General features: G+C 37.8%; 1 protein-coding gene across 1 annotated transcript in view; it reads left to right on the forward strand.

The window, feature by feature from the left end:
• The first annotated feature begins 1297 nt into the window (after positions 1-1297).
• The window catches only part of lrrc3b (leucine rich repeat containing 3B), a 65949-nt gene continuing 44970 nt past the window's right edge, over positions 1298-22276 (forward strand). Inside the window, exon 1 of the mRNA XM_004915384.4 lies at positions 1298-1751. The gene's annotated coding sequence lies outside the window, so the exon portion shown is untranslated. The remainder of the gene's footprint in view (positions 1752-22276) is intronic.

Genomic DNA, 22276 nt, shown 5'->3' on the forward strand with positions numbered 1-22276 from the left:
TACAATACAATGTACAATGTACAATGTACAAGCTTGACTATAAGGGCCCAGACTGGACAAGATAGCTTGCTTGTGCTCAGTGGAATAGAGTCTGTGTTTATACTTCATCTTTCCTTTAAAGTTATGAGGTTTAAAGACCAGTAGTCTATGTACCCAATGGGGAAGATATAGGTATAGGTAAAGACTGTCTTCTGCAGCAGAGTCTGGAGACCCCAAAACCATTTTGTAAACTCCAGAGATGGTGCATACAGGGCACTTGCAATGAAGTGATTCATATGCTCCAGAATGTTCTCTTGGGACCAACAAACAAATGTGCATTCCAGTTGCATGATGTCCTGGGAAGTTATTTGCAAGCAAGTGTTGAGGTCACGTTTGTACAACGATATTGTTACACTTCATTAGGTCACATTCCTACCTTCCTGATATAGTGCAGCAGGGCAAAATATATTTTGACAAAATGGAGCCCTACTCCCTCATATGATCTGGGGTGACTTTTTCCGCTGTAACTGCAGTGTCTTTAGGGGGGGACCAGAGAATTGTCCTGGGCTCAGCAGTTATAGGTAGGATGAGCAAAAAGCGCAGTAGGGCAAAAACAATAACAGGTGAACCGAAGGACCGAAGATGGGAATCTGATTCTCCAGGGCAGGTCTACCACAAAAGATGGCTCTGTGCTGCTGGGACATAATGTTTGTAATTATTCTCAATGTGGCAATGTAAAAGCCTGCAACCTTGGGGGGCAGAATTCTGAGAGAATTGACATAATAACTTGCAGCCTCAGAGGCTGCTGACATCTAAAACCAAATGATAAGGTATTATCTATAAAAATGTATTCTACAGATACAAATGAAAAAGGTTAAGGTCATGCTTATCATTAAATGCATGCAGAAATTGGGAATGAAAGCACCTTGTGTAGCACATGTAATGGGAAACCTTTGAATTGTTTCACATTTGGAAGAACTATTTTCCTGAAGGTTTTCCTGGCACTTACCCCCTATGGCTCCATATGGTATCTATTAAACTGATACTCAGTTGAGGATCTTCTTATGAAAATAGAGAAAGAAGGTGGAGTTCAAATTTCCCAGTTTTATTTTAATACACTAAAACATGATGTTACAAATCAATTTCCTTATCTAGACACATTTTATGATCCATAATGCAGGCTATCAAGATCAGGGCATGCTGGTAGCTGTAGTTCTACAGCTGTTGGACCAAAGGGTGGACTCCCCTGGTGTAATGGAATGAGGAAATGAATAAGTCAGTGGTTAATAAGCAGAGAGTATACCCTGATGTACATGGAGCTTGGCACAGAAATGGCAGTGTGATGGCTGCTGGAAGATGATTAGCTGGAATCAGGGCCATGCCTGAAGATCAGCAACACAGCAGAGATGTGACTTGTGCAATGGCAGTCACACCCACATCAGCAGCAGCAGCAGCGCCCATACCCCGGCAGTCTGAGCCTAGTGCGCGTCTGTGCGTCTGCGCTGCTACTGCTGCTGTTGCTGCTTCTCAGACTGTCTCCTCCACGCTCAGCCGGACTCTCCTCCCCTGGGTTGCAGCAGGAGGAGCAGCTGATGCTTCTGAAGGGAGCCCCCTGTATGACAGGCAAGCCACAGGACGCATAAAGGAGCCAAAGCTACAAGTGAAGGATCCCTGGCGCCCGGGCTACACATCGCACTAAGAAAAGCGAGCGGCGCCTCGGAGCAAGAATGTTATCCCCATCTACTAACAGCGGCGTCAGGTAGTTTCCCCAGGTAAGGGCTCAGCTCCATCTTCTCTGTGACGCCTGTTGCTCTTCATGGGGGGAGGCAGCGACTCTCCGATTCCATCAGATTTTTCAGTCAGACTCTCATTTCTGTTCTGTTAAAAGCTGCTTGTGAGACAGAGACACACTGTAGCCTGTTGTAGAAATGCCAGGGCGCCAAATGCTTGGGCATCTCATTCCATGAAGTTCCATGAAGGGATGCATTGGAGTTGTTTCTATGCAGCAGCACGTACAAGCTAACAGTAATTATTTCTCTGGTTATCAATGAAAAAATCGCCTCCTTGAAAGCAGCATATTTTTTTAGTCCCTTCTGAAACATCTTTAGTTCTTCATGGAACTTTAATCCTGCAAATAATGTATAAGAGAAACTCCTTGGTAGATCCATGGGGTTGATCAGATTTTCCAATGGAGTCCCTGCTGATTGACCTGTGGGTTGTACCATTGGGTGTTACTTCATGCTTCAGGCTTTTCAGTTGGGTCATGTACTGCACCCATTGGCCATGCAAATGTCCCACACACCCTAACATACTTATTAAGGTGTTGGGGATACTCAGTGGTGTAATTCACCATTAGCCCCAAGTTGCACATCTCTGAGCTCCAGCACCAAATAAAGAGGGGTGGCCTTGGTCAGTAAGACCCCACTGGCTTCTTGTCTGTGTTCTATCCTCTTTCTGCCCACTTTGTTCCAGGGAAGAAATCATTGATCTCTGTCTGCCTTGAATATAGTTTATTGGTGAAAAGTAAACGTTTGAATTCCTTAATTGTGAAGTAACCAAAGTATGGTGCCCAGATAATACTTAATGCTTTTGGTTTCACCCATGTTTACTTCTTAATGACAGCTTTTATGGTGGTGTAAGGTCTGTGGTCACTCTGTAATGTGAACTTAAGCAAGTACACGCACATGCATTGAATGTTCTGTGTAAATGTGTATGTATTTAGAGTACCTGGGGTGAATTCTCATACACACATACCACTGTTATGTCACTAGACTCAGCACACAGTAATCATGGGTTCCATGAAACGTTCTGTTTATAGAGAGACCAATATAATGAGGTTATTTCTGTGTGCTGAATACAGCTGGTGATTGCTTAGACAGAGCCAAGGCTGGCACCTTGCCCCTGGTACATACCCTGCACTTCAGGCCATAAAACTCCTTTGCTTTAGATTAGAACCATTATTATTATTATTATTACTACTACAGTGAATACAGAGGTGCATAGAATTTATGCCACTGGGAGGGTAAATGAAGTAAATGACCAAATGAAGTAAATGACCGGTGTTAATTTTTTAAAAAAAAGCAAAACAATCATTGATAGGGTAAAAAATGGTCATGCCAAGCACTAGCCTGTGAGTTTGTGTGAATAATATGAGCGCACTCTACTGTACTGTAGCCACAACAAAGTCTTATTAATTCTCAGTCATGCTGGACGGAACAGCCTGAAAACAATTTGATTATTCCTGTTTATCATGCTGGGTGCCTTTGCAGTCAGATGGCATACAGTATAGAAGCAGAGGGAAAGCTGGAGTCAATGAGATTAGCTTTGATTTCATACCAAAGCCTGGACTTGTTTCCATTTCATTTGAAAGGCTGCATGTAAAATAACAGAGCCCCGCGTGTATTTATTTTACCATGAATTATACGTGATTGATTGGACATACATATAATGATGGAAGGTGAACTCAATAAGCAAAGAGCGGGGGCCAATTTTACTGGTAATTATATATATATATAGAAGGCATGTGTATTTATGCATTTATCTGAAGGGAAGGAGGTCAAGCTGTAATTAGCACACACCTTATCAACCAGCAGGAAGGCATAGGAGCCAGTCTCTCAGTGATCTGGCATATCAATTATACAGCGCAGAATGAGACTTGGTTGAGTGAAGCATAAAGGAAAAACATCGGAATCACCCTCGGGCTATGAAACAGCATCTAACAATGGCAAAACATGGATTTAAAGGAGGTTTGGATTCCTGCAAGACCTTCACTTGTAATGAATGACACTACTGAGAAATAACTAGCAGGCTGAGAGATGGGGGAGATGGGGCCATGGTGATGCTGGAAGCTTGGGACTCGCACCTTGAGAAATGTATCAAATCATAAATACTTGTTGTATGATTCATCAAATGCTGTTAAATTACACTTTCAAGGCAAAAAGCCAAAGCAATATTAATTATGTAGTGGGTCCTTTTACCATGGACAGTTAATACATGGATCCCCTCTGATGTCACTCCCTAAAGTAGGTTCTGATTAAAAAACTGGCCAAGTTTGCTCATTACAGCTCCATCTGCTGATTTTAAAGGGCAAGTCAAACCGGGGAAATGTATGAGCTTATTTTATACTTGCTTTTACTTGACTTTATTAAGCATTTAACATGCAGCTTGCCCATCACTCCTTTAGTGTTAAATGATTTCAGTAAATAAGAGTGACCCCTCACAAAAACCACTCACTTTTACCTATAATCAAACCCTGTTTGTAAGGATGGTAGGAGTGTCAGTTATTTAGTCATAATAGCTACACACAGATTCATTCTTAGTATGGTTGTTGCTTGGCATAGGGCTGCTCTACTCCTTCCCAGCTACAGAAACCCTGTATGGCTAAATAGAAGGCTCTGTCTTTCCTTAGCCAGTGTCCATGATCCGGGTTGCCACCTGGCCGATATTCTAGCATTTTTGGCCAGTAAATATGATGCTTGATGCCAATTTTATTAATAGAAAAAAACATAAAATATTAGAAGGCCGGTGTTTTTTTACAGAAAAGATGGCAAACCTATCTATGATGCACATGCTAGAGCGTCAGCAGCAGTCCTAGGTATCCTGGGTACAATTGGACCTGGAATGGAATGGCTGGCGTTTTATTGGCAAAATGCTCTTTTAAAAAATGGTGGCATTAAAACACCCCATATGTCATTGATCTAAGACGTTAAATGACATTGGAAAACATGTTTTATTCAAAACGCATCAGTTTTTAGAGCTTATCCAGAAGAATCCTGCATTGAAACATTGAAATCAGATTTTTTTATATTTAATTTTCACATGGGGCTAGCCATACTCTTCATTTCTCAGGGTGCCACAGCCATGTGACCTGTGCTCTGATAAACTTCACTAAGGGCTCTGGCACACGGGGAGATTAGTCGCCCGCGACAAATCTCCCTTGTCACGGGTGACTAATCTCCCCGAGTTGCCATGACCCGCCATCCCTCCGGCGAACATGTAAGTCGCCGGCGGGATGGCACACGCGGCGGCGCGATTTCCCGATTTCGTGCAATCGCGCCGCCACGTGTGCCATCCCGCCGGCTTGGGACTCCTCCCTTTACATGGGAGTAGGAGTGACAATAGGTTATCTGAAAACAGTTCTAATGTGTAGCGCTGGCTCTTCCTGAAAGCTCAGACTCAGGCACAATGCACTGAGATGGCTGCCTACACACCGATATTATAACTAAAATAAATACATTTGTTGGTTCAAGAATACAGTTTTAAATGGCAGAGTGAATTATTTGCTATGTAAACAGTGTAATTTAGAAATAAAAAGTACACCATAAAATAATGAAAGTATCCCTTTAGATAACTAAGCTTTAGTTATCTTTAACTTTAGAGAGGCCTTAGTTAAGGTGTCCCCTCTTGGATGTGTTCTGGATTTCTGCATCTAGTGTGTACTTTCACTTAGATTGTATGGTCTGTATGAAAGGTGCTTATGCCTAAACGTTTTATGAGAAGAATTGAGCAAATTGAATCATTTTAATTATGGTACAGGTATGAGAACTGTTATCCCATGCTTTGGACCTGAGGTTTTTCCCTATAAGGGGTTTTTACTTCATTTGGATCATCATACTTTGTCTAATAAAAAAGCATTAGTTCTTGTTTAAGATCAAGCATAAGGCACTGTTTTATTCTTACAGACAGCATTTATTTTTAAAAATGGGAATTATTTGATTGAAATGGAGTCTATGGGAGTCTATGGGACATGGCATTCTTGTATAATTTATATATAATGGCCTCAGAATGAAAACATTCTAAGGAGCCCTAAGAATGGCAATATAAATCTGCACACAGCATTCAGTATAGCGGTCTTTTACACATGAATCATGTACACTATAGGGGGCAGTTGTAAAATGTCTTGTTGTTGTGAACGAAAAATATTGATTTCATAATGCACGACTGAATTCTTTCTGGCAGCATTCTTCTAAATATGCACTCCATTGAACTAAGCCATTTCTATGAGCTTCAGTAGATTGCTATGATAGGAATATTTTATGAAAGGAAAGCTGCCATTATACAAGTAAGTCAGCCATGCTGTTAATGAGGGATTCATTATTGCATAGATCATACAGATACTTGCTATTTTCATCTGCTTGAGCAAACTTTGGAATGCAATGGCTTATTGGATTTCCAGCGACTTTCCTGATTTTCTAAATGCCATTGGCCTTCATTACTTTTGCTTACACTAGAAATATAAATGTAGTGATTGTTAATGACTGAAGCATGGTGGCACAGTTGTTAGCAATACTGCCTTACAGTGCTGGGGTATTAGGTTTCAGCCAGGGCACTTCAGCCAGGGCACTGGCAAGGAGTGTGTGGGTTTCCTCTGTGTATTATGGTTTCCTTGCACTGTCCTAAAACATTTGGGCTGGTTTATTAGATCCTGACTATAGATTGTAAACTCCACCGGTCAGTGAATGATGTATAATCTTTGTAAAGCACTGGAGAATATATTTTGGCACTGTCATTTTTTGTTAAGAAAATGCCCCAAAAGTGTATGACTGAAGAAGAAAATATCCTTTTTTGGATAACTTATTTTCTGTGGATTCACTAAACGTACAGCTGGAGACACATTATGGCTCATAGTTTTGTGACCTAGTAGACTTATGATGCACTTATGAGGTACTGTAATAGTATGAGGCAGAAGGAAGTTTTGTGTATGTATGTCTTGTGTACAGCAGTATTTCTTTTAATAATTTGTGTTTAGTCATAATTAACAGCCTGTTGTTAGTATGAATTTTATTTACTGTGTCTTTGCAGTCACAATTCATCTAGTAATTTATTTGATTGTTATCTAGTAAGTTATTTCATTTTTTGTTTCGTTTGAAAGCAGGGAAGTTAGAAGAGTTTATTCATTTTCTAAAAAATAGTTCTTATTTTGGGTTAGTAAATTTGATCTAAACATGTGTTTTGCCACTGCAACTGGTTAGTTTCGGCTTTAGCAAAAGGTAGCAGCCCTAATCAGAACACCCTGCAGTCTAAAAGCAAAGATACATTTTTATACCAAAACATTCCTGTGTTTTGTCCCATTTTTTTTGAGTCCCATGTTTGTGTTCTGTGGGTTCAGTGAGTATATTTATGACTTGGGTCAAAAAGTCCTACAGCATGAAGGAAAATATATTTTTTATTAGAAGCCATGCCTTTAATGTTATATTACATGTCATTTTCTGGTCTTACAGGCCCTTAAACAAAGCAGACAGTACAGAAAAGCAGTAAGAGAAGGCCAACAGAACATTAGGCTATAGAAGAAGATGTATTAGTAGCAGTAAGAGGCAATGTACAGTATAGTGCCAGTGTGTGTGTGTATAATACACAAAAGCCATGAATATCCTGTAAATGATATCCTAATAAACTGTGCTTAGTGATGTCATCAGTTATAATTGGTGCTTAGTGATGTCATTTCTGTTACATGACTCACTGAAACTTGTGTATTATAATAAATAAAGTAGCCCCTTTTAAAAAAATATGAGGATATTAGAAGTCATCTCAGAGTTCCATGACCTGTATATGGTCAAGGAACTCATCTGTAACTTATAATAACCTTATATTTTACATTATTTACTATATATATAAGCCACTGGGTCCCCACTGTCCTTAAAACATCTTAAGAACTTATGGGTGCTGCAAAGATTGTTATTAGAGTAGAAAAGTTTAAGAATGGTGCAGAATGGTGTATAATTGCTTTATTGAACAGGGATTATCACCATTTTTTACCTCACATTGACAATTTTATTAGCTTTTGGAGAATCTACACTGTTCAGGTGAGGTAATTAAATGTTGCACAATAAACATTTTATAGTTTATCAGTGAAAGCCTTCGATATTATTAACATAAAGAATCATAGGCGAGATATTGAGGATAGATGATAATAAAAAAATTACCCCATTCAACACTTGGTGAGGTCGGCTTTCCCTGGTGTTATGCCTCTGCATTATATGTTCATATGTGTGTGTGCATTATAAAATTTTCTGTCATTAAAATCATGTGCATCTGGGTTACAAGTTGTATCTTTAGGTGTTATGCTTGGGTCCACCCACTATAAACCTATGCCAAATATACCCCATAAAAAGGTGCATTTCCAACAAAAGTAAACCTCATTACTGCACTAATGTACTGTAAAACCATCAGACCTGCATTTGTTTTTAGGGGGAAAAAAAATCTATATTCTTACAAGAAGTTCATTTATGAAAGTGCCTGGAGTCTGGTTAATGTTTGTGGCTGTGCTGTTTCTACAATGCACAACAGTCCTGTGGCAGCCTTTATAGAACATATCAAATGGGCAGCATTGGGGGTTTCAGGCTTTTATTTATAAGAATGGAGGTAAGAGATTGTTAATTAGGACATTAGGGTAATGTAAGAAAAGGTGCAAAGTTTGCACCAGGTCCAGTAATTCATAGAAACCATTTACATGTATGCTTTCATGGAAACTGAATGCTACTAGGTGCTTGCCTTGGGTTATTACATATTGTGCCAACCTTGTGACTTTTATCACATTGGCTCTGTGTTTTTATGGCTGCTATTCTCTGGGGTAAAAACAATTCTTTCATTCTGTGACTCACTTCTCATTCTGCTGGAGGTGAGCTTACTGTCCCATGGCACACTGAAGAGCAAACATGACTTCCATGTTCCTGAGTGATACTCGCTTGACTGCACTTTTGATCTCTTGTACTGTCCCTGAAGGGACCAAGGCAGTCATAACAGCCTGTGTACCAATTGACTTTACCTTTCTCACTGTGCAAATTGTGTCTGAAATTGCACACTACACCTGTGGTTGTAAATCATCCTTTCAATTATATCAGTGTACATGTGAATGAGCCCTGATATACAGTTCTGTTCTTCATATTTCAAGGATACTTACGATTTGGAGTCCAGTATGCTAAGAAGAATGGTATAAGATAGCAGAAAATGTCTTTTTTTTTAGTGTAAAATGAGTATCAAGTATGTTGATATGTATAGATATTATTATTACATCATTGTAAGGATCCATTTCCTCATGTGTTATTGTAAAGTGCTGTGTATCTTGCTGACACTTCATAAATAAATGATGATAGTGATCAGACTGTGAAACTTCTAGAATTTAATATTGATTGTCCTTTTAAGAACGTATACAGATTTTCCACTTTCCTGACCTTAGTGACATTGGTTGATTTGTGAGCTGGATTCCAAGGCCTGCTAACAATATATTACCAAGCATGCAATGGAATTGCTACTGCAGACTCCTGATTACATTCCTGGGAAAGGGAAGTCATTTGTGGCCTATGCTGCTGTTTTGTGGTTGGGTTGCTTATCCTAATGCTTTAGATCTGGTTACATCAAAGAGTACTTAATTATGTAACAGAACTCCAAACAATGATAGGAAGCTATTTAAAGAATATGGCATATGTAAAAGCTGTGCCTGCCTGGAGCTTTATCATTTACATATTTAGGGTACAGGTTGTTGGTGTACTAAAAACAGTACCAGTCAGTCTTGGTCCAAGCAGTATCACTGCCCCCCCCTCCCCACACACTCTGTATCTAATAGCAAACAGGACCGTATGTAAAGATGCATTTCAGTTGTATTATTTAAGTTGGGACTATTGGTCTGTTACTGAGAGAAGTAGATTTGAGGTGTTTTACATCAGCATTGTAGGCAAAAATGAAAATGAAATGCCATGCTGGCACAGACAGGGTCAAGAAGCATTATTTGTGCATTGTGCATTGCATAGTGGCAATATATATAGGGGTGTCCTATTCCAATTGCAACTTTACAATTGATCTTCATTATTTATTTTTTTAATGTTTTTTTAATTAATTACGTTCCTTTTCTGCCTCTTTCTAGCTGTCAAATGGGGTTACTGATCCCGTCAGCCAAAAAACTATTGTGAGGCTATAACTTTATTGTTATTGTTAATGTCTGATGCACAGAAAATGGGGGAATCCTCTGCAGATTTTCAAGTGGCACAGATATCCCCTCACAGTAAAAGTTTTCCCCTTGTGAGTAAAATTACTCTTTACCATGGAAGAAATATACAAAGAAAGAAAGGAAGATTTTTTCTTTCAGAAGAATATGGAAACCCTAAGTGGAGCAGCTTATTTTATATTCCTGTAAGAAATATGGTAGGCCCTTTCTACAAGTAGAATGGGGTCCCAGTAATGCCCCATGTACAAATGACCATGCTTCAGTCAAACCCATCCACAGTGTACCCAAAGCCCATCCGCTCCTGCAAGCCGTGCCCCTTTGTGACCTTTAAATCACAACTACATGTCTCCTTGGGGCTTCTATGCCTCAGGTCCCCTGGAGTACCTCTGTCCCAACTGATGGCAGCCCTGACTGAGCTAAGTAATTATATAGGCACAAAGCCTCTATTATATATTGCAATGTTGAACATTCTAGGTATTGCAGGGCTCATTTGCTAAGGGAAATACAGTGTGCAAAGTGAAGGAAAGGCCCTAATCAGCAATACCAGTTACGGTCTATTAGGTAGGACCGGCAAAATGAAGCATTGGGATTCTGTCCTTACTGCCTATTACTGTGCTTTTCAGTTAGTGCTGGATTTTTCAACTGGCGCACAGTGCAGAGCGTGTAGAGTGTAGAGGGGGACGAAATTGCTCTGTAGATGAGCACTAAGGGCGCAATCTTCTTATATGAAAAGTCATGATGGCCCTTATAACTTAGTTGAAAGTTCCCCTAAGGATGACCAATTTATTAATAGACTTCTAGAATGGAGCCTACTGGTGGGTGGGCCCTTCCAGCTTAGGAGATCAGTTAAAAAAATGCTTATTGAAATATACTATGTTCCTGATCATTCCAGCCTCACCCCAATAGGTACAGACATGCCCCATCATCTTCCCAAACCCTAGCCACTCACCAGGAAGCTCCACACTCTTTGCATACCTCCCAACTGTCCTGATTTTCACGGGACAGTCCCTCTTTTGACAGCTCAACCCGCAGTCACGGATTGTTACAGAAAAGTCCATAATTTCCCTTTGATCTCCTGCACTGAAGCTAAAAAACATACAAATTTAATTAAAAAGTAGCTTTTGACAGAGAGCTCAAAAAGTTAACAAACTTCAGCTGCACTTAGAAACATTGTTTCTCACATTTAATTAAAAAGTAGCTTTTGGCAGAGAGCCCAGAAAGGTAAAAAGCCCCACCTGCACTGAGACACATTGTAACTAATAAGGTAAACAGGTCTCTTGGGGGAACTGAGACTTGCAGCTTAAAGGGCAATTTCACCTTTTTCAGCAAAACTGTAATAACACATAAAACAGGACCCCAAACCCCCAGAAATATGTTCAATCTTTAAATAACCTGCTAACCCTCTTTCTATTTTCAAAATGTTGGGAGGTATGTTTTTGGGACCTCAGAACTGGACTGTGGTGTCTGTTGGTACCTTTGGGACTGGGCCAATGACAGGACTCTTGCTTGCCTCAGTTGTGGAATTGCACCCATATATGCATGTAAATGTAGAATTACTCACATGGCCACATTAAAAAAAAAATGAAAATGTGCAGCTCTTTTAACCCCGGCAGGACACATGGGCTGTGGGTATGTCTGTGATTGTCAAACTATAACGGCTTCATGGCTTTTCTTTGTCTTTTCTGTTTCAAACCCTGTTATTATTTGCAGTTTACTGTGAATCCAATTATTGCTCAACAACAGTACAGAGCAGTCGGATACTGGAGAAACTTATACATAAATTATCATTATAATAATTGCCGTAATCGCTTGCCTTTAATGAGAAAGTTAAATAAGAATGTCTGTCTATCCCCTTTCTATGATTATAATTTTAACACAGTAAATGAACCTTGGTGTAAGTTTAAATGATTACTCATGATTAATGAGGAAATGCAGCACAGTGAATATTCAGCCTAAGAATTAATTCATTGGCTTTTAAAATATATTTGTTATTTTCTTTGGTACAGGTATAGGATTTGTTATCCAGAATGCTTGGGACCTGGGGTTTTCTTGATAAGGGGTCTTTGCATAACTTGGATCCCCATACCATTAGTATACAAAAAAAATCTTTAAACATTAAATAAACCCAATAAGATTGTTTTGCCTCCACTAAGGAAATAATTTTTAAAAATCTGATTTAGTTGCTTAAAACGGAGTCTATGGGAAAAGCCTTTCTCATAATTCTAAGCTTTCTGGATAACAGGTTACCAGATAATGGATCCCATAACTGTATTGAATGTTGTTACTGTAAACCATTAGTCCGCAGAATTTGAATAGAAATGCTGTGAGCAGGGTTTTCTAAAACGGGTCATTATATGTGTGTTTAACCTTCTTTAAAAATTATTATTATTATATTTTTTTTTGTAGCCTAGTTGCTAGGGGGTTATTTTAAAAGACCAGATGCAAGTGCAAACATGCTAGGGGTAGTAAAAGGGCTCCCCTTAGTGATGAGTTAAAAAGCATTTGCAACCCGGCCAGCAACATCACCCGCACCATGTAAACGTTCATTCACGTCATGGTGAATACGTCATTGAGAGAGAGAGAGAGTGTGTGTGACTCGTGAAACTAAAAAGAGTTTTCTGGTTGGTTTATTCCATTTTGTCTTGTCTGTTTAATGAGAAGCCTGCAATAAAGACAGTTTTGAATCAAGATTCTTAATGGTGATCACGATTACTGTGTACAGCAAAGGCCACTGGTCCCAGGCAGAGAAGTTATCAACCCCTGGTACCAACTTTACATGTGCCTAATGCCCCCACCACCACCACCATTGCACCCTAGGCAAATATCTCTCCTGCCTACCCCTAGTTCCAGCCCTGAGGAGCCCAGCCCCAGAGAGTGTAAGGCAGCCTTGTCCTTACTGCTTGCTTAGGGTAGGTGGTAATTACAGGACTCCATTGTGGCTCTAACTTGTGAGTCTGAAAGACCTCATGCCTGTCCCTTGTGAATTCTGCCATGCTGCCAGAACTGTATTAACTGGTGGCATGCTGGACACAGAAGTAAAGGCAGCTTTCCACATAAAACCTGATTTTTCTCAAAAACCCTTTTGTGGAAAAGAAGACTAATTAAAAAAAATTATCAGCAAGGCAGAGCAATCGATTGCAGAAAAATAGCACTGTTTCTGTCACGCCGAGCAGGTCAGATGAGATTGCCACTCACAAGCACCTCACACTAGCTGGTGATTTCCCTAGAAATCTGACCCTACATATTAGGATAAAATTTTATATTCCGTTACTATGTCAACTGTGATACCAGTGAAGGTAATTGTTTTTGTTGTGGCCATCTTTAAAGGGACCTTATACTAATAAAGTTAAAGCTATCTTATGCCCATATCTTAGAGGACTTTTATTTAAAATAAGGATACACTGATTCCATTATTTTTGGATTCAACCTCAAGGGAAACTATACCCTGGAACAATATAGGTCTTTATAAAAAAAAAAATTGCATAAAACAGCTCATATATAAAACCCTGCTTCATTGAAATGAATTATCTTCTTATAAATATACCTTTTTATTCATAGATGCTTCAATAGAAAATTGCCATTTTAAGGCGATCATACGATTTACGGTGCACACAAACAAACCAAGGGAACACTTACATCTTAGGTCACATCAGCCAATTAATAGACAAAGCTCTGTCTTTTGCTCCCACACGTTTTCTCGATACAGTTAGAGCTGCATTATTTTCTGTCAGGTGATCTCTGAAGGAGCACACCGACCTTCACAAAATGGTGGCCCAAAAACAATATTTACTAATATATATTACATTACTTTAATAGGCAAATTAGTATGATTTAAACTATCTGTTGGTTAAGTATTCATTCTGGGGGGGTATAGTTTTCCTTTAATATGATATCCTCTAGGAAAGATTTGGCTGAATACTGAATTATAAGCAAAGTCACATGACTTTAAGGGTTTGGATTAAGTTCAAATGGACATAAGGAATGAATCCTGCAAAAAGTGCTGGTATTTGGCTGAATCCTAGATTCAGTGCATCCACAATTCAAAAGTAATTCCATGTTAAAGTGAAGCAAGCATTCTAATATTTTTATGACAGTTCATGGCCCCTGAAGGCAACAGTTTCACTGGAATCAATGGATGCAATTTAAGTACTGACTGTAAAGAGGGACAGTAAGGCAGGTCCAAGATATATGAATTGAAAGCAGCATTCTGACAAATTATACAGACTAATAAAGCTCTCTAGTAGCTTTCTGCTCAGAAGATAAAAGTATAAGTAGGGTACATTCTTTTTTATTAGATATTGAAGTAAACAGACAATTGAAAGGCCCGATAGCCAGCTTGCTATAAGCTTTCTGTCAGAAGCACAAACAGTGCAGTGACATGATGATATGCAATATTCATTCTCTTTTTTAATCAAAGGGCACAAGGCAATACGTTGAGGAAACCCTGCCTGATAATTGCATCCATATTATTTTCACTGTAATAATTATATTTCAAAGAGCATGTAGAAATCTTAGAGTAATAGACCATTAAGTGAACCGATTCACTATTCTGATGGCTGTCCCCCATAGACCTGATCATTGTTAGCAATCTCTGCTGCAAATTGCATATGTCAATTAAAATATGATTGATCATAAACAATAATACAAATCATTATTCCTTGTGGATACAGTTTGCGTGTTTAATCATCTATCAGATTTACACTGCTTCATTAAAAATAAAGAAAGAAACGCAGACCTAAAGGGTTTCTAGCTGCAACCAAAACAAACTTGATGGCCCCAGCAATAAGGTAATGTGAAGCATTGGGAGAGTGGGAATGTTAACAATAAGTAGCTATCATGGTTCTTCAGGTGTCAATCAAGGTATGGTATGCACTGGTTCCAAAAATCATCTTTAATATCTGTAGGAACCAAAAAAAAGTATATGCTTTGGAGGCTGTGATGTTGGAGCCACTAGATATACAGGTCCTAATTTGTGCCGCCATGTTTGATGTGTCTTTGTGGCATTAAACCATTACAGCAGACTTAACAAATATTGGGGACTCTTGTTGGTATGCATGTGTAAACTCTCCAATATCATGAGCCAAAAAGGTGCATTAAACTTGGTGGAGGGGATTGAAAGTCGTGACTGGGGCATCAAAGCTTGCAAATACACTGGAAGAATCAATCAGTTATAAAAATAAAGAGTTGATAACTAATTTTCAAAATATTGACAAATCTAAAATCTATGTATTATTTTTATTAAATGGCATGCATTTTAACCATATCTATTATATGACCAGTACCTGTATGTGTCAGCTGACCATAATGTGCTGCATACCCTGCCTGGGACATTTCTGTCTGTTTATCAGCCTCTTTAACCCACTGCATTCATAAATAATTAAATGCACCTTCCTAATGTCTTAATGTTTCTTCCGCCTTGAGATGAAATTGTCCTTTATATGATTACACTACTTAGCCAGGGACATAGGTGACCTGCATCACTAATGAGGCAAACAGTTCCAAACAGCATACCTATGCTAAGTAGTTACATCCATTATGATAGGGACAAGTGACAAATGCACTTCAGTACTGGCTGGGCTCTTAGACTGTACACACGTGCTCTGGGAGTAACATTATTCTGTAGGTCATATCATTTACTAAAATTATTTTTAGCAAACTTTCCATAGTTTCACTGTATTTTTCATAAATGACAGTACTTTGAAGGAAAAATTCAGTGGCCGGGAAATTCAAATTTCACTTGTTTACCCCTTGGCAACAACTGAAACTTGGGCACTTGGCCAAAATAATGGCAGTAAAACGACTTGTATTGGTGATTGGCAGCCTGAATAGTGGTTTTGCATCCCATATATTACTGTACTTAGCTGCCCTAAGCAATGTATTTTGTGTCACTCCAGCCATTCTGATAAATGATAAATAACCCACATTATTGGATTTAAGCAACACAGTTAAACACAGTTCACCTTTTTACAACATTCACAAATCTAACAGGTCACATTAATAGAACAATCTTTGCCATATACATAGTTAACAAAAAATATGCAGCTGAAGAGATATTCACCTCTGAATCATCCCTCTGCTGGTCCCTCACTTCTGCAAAGACCCTGTGGTGGTGGTGGGGGGGGGGGGGAGTTTTCATTTTTTTTTTATTCAATTTTTTTTGTTTTTCAGTTAATTAGCTTTTTGTTCATCAGCTGCCCAGTTTGAAACTCCTAAAGCTATTTAGTCTTGTTTACCTTAGCAACCAGGCAGTGGTTTAAATGGGAGACTGAAATATGAAAAGGAGAGAGACTGAATAGTAAGTAATACAAAAGTAACAATAACAATACAATTGTAAGGTCACAGAGCAATCGTTTTTGGCTGCCGGGGTCAGTGACCCCATTTCAAAGCTGGAATGTAAAAGCGGAAGGCAAATTATTCAATAAGTATAACAAATAAATAATAAAGGTCAGTTCCAAAGTTGCTAGGAATAGGACATTCTATAACATACTTAAAAGTTAACATAAAAATGAACCACCCTTTAATGCCTTTTTATTATATTTATTATATAAAATAATTATATATATTTAATGTTTTATATATTTATTTCTTTTAGACCCCAAAGTGTTTTATTTAAATTATATTTTATTTAGACATTGATGTTTCCCAAATCTATTATTGATTCATGATAGATATTAAAGTTAATTTGTATACAAAATATATTTTTTATCACATTTAACAATTGTTATCATTTATGCTAATACCATTTACCACAATTGTGTGCTACATAAAAGAAGCAAAAAGACAATGCCATGGAAAAATGAACCTGGATTAATGCATAATAAAATGAATAGTTATGACTTTCCTGCTTCAATGATCTTACAGCCTATGAAGTGGAAAGGAAGTGGAGGACACTGTAGAACTAGATGGTATATAATGTATGAAATAATGCAGTGGTTCATTGTGAAAGGATATCTGAAGGTTGTTGGACAGGCATGCTGTTTAATGAAATAGTTTTACCAAAGTCTTGCGGCTTTGCACAGTTGTATCTACTATCACTGTGCTTAATATTTATGAAGTCAGAAAAATATACACGTTCTGCTAGGCTGCTTCTGCTAAGTAAAACAAGAGCACTTCCATGTCAGAAAGAGGCTATATTCAAAGGTTATTTCTTTATCCATTGGTTTTTTTTAATGAAAATATTGGCAACAGAGCTGATTTCATGAGAGGTTTTGGATGGGATTGCAATATTAAAGGAACAGTAACACCAAAAAATTAAAGTGTATAAAAGTAACTAAAATATAATGTGCTGCTGCCCTGCACTGGTAAAAGTTGTGTGTTTACTTCAGAAAGTCTACTATAATTTATATAAATAAGATGCTGTGTAGTATGGGGCAGCCATTCGAAGGAGAAAAGGCACAGGCACATAGCAGATAACAGATAAAACACTATTGTATTCTACAGAGCTTGTCTGTTATCTGCTAAGTAAACCTGTGCCTTTTCTCCTTTTTTCCAGCTTGAATGGCTGCCCCCGTGGCTACACAGCAGCTTATTATATAAACTATAGTAGTGTTACTGTAGCAAACACACCAGTTTTACCAGTGCAGGGCAACAGTGCATTATATTTTTATTACTTTAAAGCTCTTTTATTTTTTGGTGTTACTGTTCCTTTAAAGCATTTATGGTTGCTCTTGCTTATATAATCAAACACAAATAGGCAGATAAACAAGGCTGTACATCTGTTTATTTCCATGGGGCAGTCAAGACATCTTGATTAATAAAGGCTATATTATACAGGTATCGGACCCCTTATCTGGAAACCCATTATCGAGAAAGTTCCGAGAAGTTACGAGAAGGCCATCTCCCATAGACTCCATTTTAATCAAATTATTCACATTTTTAAATAATAGTTTCCTTTTTCTCTGTAATAATAAAACAATACCTTGTACTTGATCCCAACTAAGATATAATTAATCCTTATTGGGGGCAAAACAATCCTATTAGGTTTAATTACTGTTTATATACTTTTTTTTAGTAGACTTAAGGTAGGAGATCCAAATTACGGAAAGATCCCTTATCAGGAAAACCCCAGGTCCCAAGCATTCCGGATAATGGGTCCCATACCTGTAGTTTTATTTTAAGGTCAACAAATTCAAACATACACAATGTGTATATATTTTTAGACTATGACCTTTTAATAGTTACTAAATGAAGTTGAAACCATCAGTCCCAATGCTGTTACCTTTAAAACTCTATCAAAGTCAGTCCAGTTTCTGATACAGGTTTAAAAATAACCTAGTCACCACATGGATTTTTGTGGTGGCAGCATTGTCATAACCATGTGAATCTGTATGTCTTTGGTTATTACTGTGGTTAATTTGTTTTTGAAGCATAAATCTTTAAAATGATATAAAGTTGAAAAAAATAGTGATTGCATTTTCTCAGAGTGATTTTCTTGATGGAAAAATGTGATAAGTTGGCTATGTTGGTTTCAGCTCTGCCTTGCATAAAATTCAGACTACTTAAACAACAGAGAACATGAAATTGCCTGAAATTCTCCCTTTAGCCAGAAATATAGGATGCTCTCTTTACAATATTATTATTTTCCAAAGTGCTACATATTCCAAAGTGCTTTATAGAGATTATACATCAGCTGTTAAAAGATGCACAAAGCTGGTAAATAATCAGATATTACTTAATTACAAATCTTCATTGTTGCTTGCTTTTACTAGAACCATTTTGGACAAAGATTAATGTGGTAATGTAACGAACAATGCAAAATTGTACAGGTCTACTCACCAAAAGAAACCAACCAAATGTTGGTTCAATGAGTTGACCAGTAAATGCTACCTCTTAATCAACTGCATTAGGAAACAAGATCAATAGTGAATGTTGCGCCTTTTATGTTACCACCTATGGCGTGTAAATGGGTATTTGATGTAGTAATAAATTATAAATTGCGGTTTTAATGGCACTGCATTTGTACTGTATGAAATATGAGTATTAAACATTTAGCTGTGAGAGACTGCAAGGTAAACGCCTTGCAGTGCAGATAAGAAACACTGTGCTTCTTTAAAATGTGAAGATACAGGAATGTCAGCTCTTGCAACCTTGGAAGCGTTACATAATCTCCATTTACACCGTAAGATTTACAGGGTCAGGGTTTTCGGAACACAATGAGCTGCAATTGTTCTGTGTACAGAACTTTTTATTATCAACGTAGTTATGCAAGAAGAAAAAAAGTATAATTCATATATTTGCTCTTTTAGATTACATTAAATTACCCGCCATGCAGATTTGCAAGTATTAACAGTGTTAGTACTTTTATTTTATTTTTAGTGCCTTGCTAAAAATATTCTACTGCTTAGTTTGAATGTGGACTCATTTTGAGAGATACAGTATAGATTCTTCACTCATTGAGACCCAGTGACAATGAGTTACCATGAGGAATCTGTGTGTTGTTGAAGCACATCAGTAAGCTTATATGTCTATTCCAACTGTGTTCCTTCAGTGACAAAAAAAGTGGTCAATGTCTGTCAAAAATATAAATTATAGGTGATTTGCTTGTACAGTGCTTGTAATAGCTTAACACATTCAGCATTGGTCCATAAGAGTGATATCCAGTCAAATAAGCATTAAGGGGTATTCTTAAAGCAGACTTGTCACCCTTACCTTAAAAATCACCTATTGGTAGAATGGACATTCCAGTAAACCATCACTTTTTTTTTTCTTGTTGTAGTATATTTTCTAACATATAGCGTCTAATTTTTAAGCCCTGTCAATCAAATGCAATCAGCTTTGCCTCTATGCCTTAGGCATAGAGGCGTCTTCTAATAGTAAACGTCACCTTTCTCCCCCCTCTCTAGGTCATTTTGTTAATCTTTCAGTGGAACGCGCACATGTGACATGTTTGAGATTCACATGTCATAAAAAATTGTCGCGTGCGACATTTTTTTGACGCACGTCAATGTTCTTACATGCATTAAAAAATTTTTTTATGCGGGCGACAATTATTAACATGTGGAAAATTTCTCAAAAAGATCCACCATTGCCGAAAAGCAGAAATTTGCTGCAAATCCATGCCTGGCAAATTATTTCGCCCATCACTACCCTTTTACAGGTGTTAGTATTAGTATTGTGTAACAGTACAAAGCTATATGTGAGAGTATAAGATTAACAGTAATATTTTGGAAAGTTGCCCAAAAGAAATACTCCATTCTGGACAGCTTTAAATCTGTCTATTCTGTACACAAGCCATTATTTGGCATTCACTTTGCAAGCTCAGCATCTGTACAGGAAGAAACTAAGTGACTGAGACATGAACTCGAAGAACAAAATGTGAAAAAAAGAACAAACCTGCTGGTTTGATATTTTTCTACCTTCTGTCAAACAGTAAGAAGTCCATGTAGAAACTTTATGGTACATTGTGTTATTTTTTCAAAGTGATACTGGCATCTTTTGTTTAATAAAATTCTCACTGCTTCTATGAATCATATTTTTACATATTTATAAGAATAATTGTCCATATGTTGCATTTTTTTTAAAAATAAATAAATAAGTAAGCATATATCACCTAGAAGCAGACATTATTGCTGCATGGCTCTCTTTCTCTGTTGCTCCTTTCTTTTGCTGCTCTCATCACTCTTGGTGTCTGCTGTCTCATACTTGGGGAGCAGTGATCCAGTTTTGAAGACCTGAGGCTTTGTAGTGATGTCTTACTGGTATGGTTACTTTGGCGCCAAGACTAATATTGGCACCAAGTGTAATTTATACTGCTTGGGTCTTGGGTCTCTAAAATACTGGCCAAATAGCAACCCATTTGCCCCCCCCCTTATCAATTCTTTTATATATTGTTTTGAACAGACAATGGAATCTAGTACATGCAATCTTGCTACAGTGCTTTAGTTCTTTGGGGTAGATGTATGGAGGAAAGATTCTAGGACAGAGGAAAAATGAGCAGCTTCAACTAGTGGTGATTGTGTTTGTGCTACATTATTTCTTATCAGTACCTGCAACAGTCTCTTCTATACCATCATATAACATCTTATATAACAGCCATTAAGTAAGGAAGACTCAAAGTGAACAGCAATTTGTTTCCATTTACTGTATGGGAGTGATAATGTATGTATGCTTGTGAAAAAGGTTCAAGATGCAAAATACAGGCACAAAGGACCATATGTTTATGACAACAATGCACCTTGCTTCCCCCATATTTTGTGAAGCAGGTTCAACTTGTGTCTGCCATGTAAGGTTTAGCAAATGGTTGGCCCATGGGCATCCACATGCACAAGCCTTGCTATATTACCATTCCACCTGTGATAGACCAAGTGTCTCTTCACTGTCAATCACAAGTCTTTCTGCCTGATTCTGGCCCTTCCAATGAGAAGGAAGACCAGCACCGAATGTTATGTTCAGTTAAGCACAAAGTGCAAGTAGTTGGCTGGGCACAAATCCCATGCATGCACCCCTAAGTAATTTAAAACTTGCAGATTATTCAGAAATAATACGATATATCAGTCTAAAGTACAGTTTTTGAAAGGAGAATATGATTTCTGAGACTCTTTGTTACTTTTCTTCTTATTTGCCCATTCCTTTGCAGCTGCAAAATTTATCCTGGTGTCTGACTAATGATAACTGCTTTCAAGGACAGGCTAATGGCAAGCTAGAATTTTTAATTATAACTCCCTGAACTCACACATAGAATCGAATGCAAGGCATTTTTAGAATGGTAGCTTCATTCCATCTGCAGCCTGTTGTTTATCTAGAATGGTATGACAGTACTGAGCCACCTGTTGTTTTCATTACTAGCTTTGGTGTAGCAGTGGGTTAATGAATTGAATCACCCTGGTAAATTTAGTTTGTTTCACTGGACTTCGTGTCACTTAACTATTAACGTCGACTGTGATTCATTTCAAAGGGATTTACCATTGTTATTTCTTGAAACAATCTGGGGGTATTGTAATAAATGGTCTTAAGTTTGCTTATTGTCTAGTAACCCATGGCAACCATTCAAAGGGTAGTATTTACTCGCCAGCTGTTTGAAAACAAACATCTGATGGGTTGCTAAAGGTTACTAGATGTGGGCTAACCTAAGACTTCTTTTTTTATATTACCCCTGTGTTTAGTTTTAACAGATTGGTTTAGCATTCACGCATATGTTGTTTACTTATTGAAGAATTGTTTTAACATCAGTAAAATTGTTTTAAGAACAGGTTTAACAATCTTAAAGGGATTCTGTCCCAAGGAAATCTTACACAATTTTACAAAATGCACCAGTTAATAAAACTTCACAAACAGAATCCTGCATTGAAATCAGTTTTTCAAAAGAGTGAAAAGATTTTTTTATATTTAATTTTGAAATTTAACATGGGGCTAGCCATA

The sequence above is a fragment of the Xenopus tropicalis genome, chromosome 6, assembly GCF_000004195.4.
Source record: "Xenopus tropicalis strain Nigerian chromosome 6, UCB_Xtro_10.0, whole genome shotgun sequence".
Lineage (NCBI taxonomy): Eukaryota > Metazoa > Chordata > Amphibia > Anura > Pipidae > Xenopus > Xenopus tropicalis.